Consider the following 1525-nt stretch of genomic DNA (forward strand, 5'->3'; position numbering starts at 1 on the left):
TCTGTCCCTCAGCAGCCAGCACTCCACCCTGAGGTGATGCTGAGCACCACTCCCTTGTCTTCCCGGTACCTTTAGTTATCCTCTCACAGTGGAATGTGATAGAGGACGAAGCAGCCCGAGCTTTTGTTCCCTCACACACACATGCTCTTTCACCATTCAAATCCTCCCCACACTGGAACTGGCCAGTGGCCAACTTCCCCACCCCCACACTACTGAGTTCTAAGACAGAATGCACTGAGTTTACAGGTCTTCAAAAGTCTCCATTTATCACAGAAGACAGTGGGTACTTGTCCTTGTCATCAGTTCCTCACTGGAGGTGCCAATACAGTGCACAACCAGGGACAGCACCTCCCTAGACCTTTCTATGTGAAAGAGGTCTCTGGGCAAGTCATTCGACCTCACAAAAACATAGTTACCCAAGTTATATTTTAGAACTTATGAGACCCTACCCCCACCAACTCCTTACTCAGGGGCTGATGAGGGGGAAAAATCATATGAATGTTTAAAACCAAAATAGTTACTAGAGGGTTAGGCCTGTGGTGGTGCATGTCTGTAGTCTCAGAACTCTGGAGGCTGCAACAGGAGGACTGTTGTGGGTTCAGGTCCAGCTTGGGCTACATAGAGAGTACCAAGCTAGCCTGAGCTACATAATGAGATCCTGTCTCCACAAGCACAATGGTGGGCATGGTAGCAGATACAGACCCGCAATGCAAAGAGACGGAAGCAGAAAGGATGGGAGGGAGGAGAAAGTAATGGTCTGTGGTACCATTGCATAGGTGCAGTCATCTCTCACCCACACCGTACTGTAGCCTCCTAATAATCCCCTCCTGGATCTTGCTCTGGTTTTAGATATCCCTCAGAAGCTTATTGTACTGGTTTGAATGAGAATGGCTTCCACAAGCTCATTCATTTGTTGGCCCCCAGTGGGGTGGAACTGCTTAGGAAGGATTGGAAGGTGTGGCCTTGTTGGAGGAGGTGTGTCACCTAGGTTCCAATTAGCACTCTCTCTCTCTCTCTCTCTCTCTCTCTCTCTCCTCTTCTCTATCTCTCCTCCTCCTCTCTCTCTCTCCCTCTCTCTCTGTGTGTGTATGTGTGTGTGTGTGTGTGTGTGTCTGTCTGTCTGTCTGTCTCTCTGTGTGTGTCTCTCTCTCTGTCTCTTTCTCTGTCTCTCTCTGTCTCTCTCTCTCTCTCTGTCTGTCTCTCTCTGTCTCTCTGTCTCTGTCTCTGTCTCTCTCTGTCTCTGTCTCTCTCTCTGTCTGTCTCTCTCTGTCTCTCTGTCTCTCTGTCTCTTTTTGTCTCTCTCTCTCTGTCTCTGTCTCTGTCTCTCTCTGTCTCTCTGTCTCTGTCTCTCTCTGTCTCTGTCTCTCTCTCTCCCTCTCTCTCTCTCTCTCTGTGTGTGTGTGTGTATGTGTGTCTGTCTGTCTGTCTGTCTCTCTGTGTGTGTGTCTCTCTCTCTCTGTCTCTTTCTCTGTCTCTCTCTGTCTCTCTCTCTCTGTCTGTCTCTCTCTGTCTCTCTGTCTCTCTG

This window comes from Acomys russatus, chromosome 17 (assembly GCF_903995435.1).
Source record: "Acomys russatus chromosome 17, mAcoRus1.1, whole genome shotgun sequence".
Taxonomy (NCBI): domain Eukaryota; kingdom Metazoa; phylum Chordata; class Mammalia; order Rodentia; family Muridae; genus Acomys; species Acomys russatus.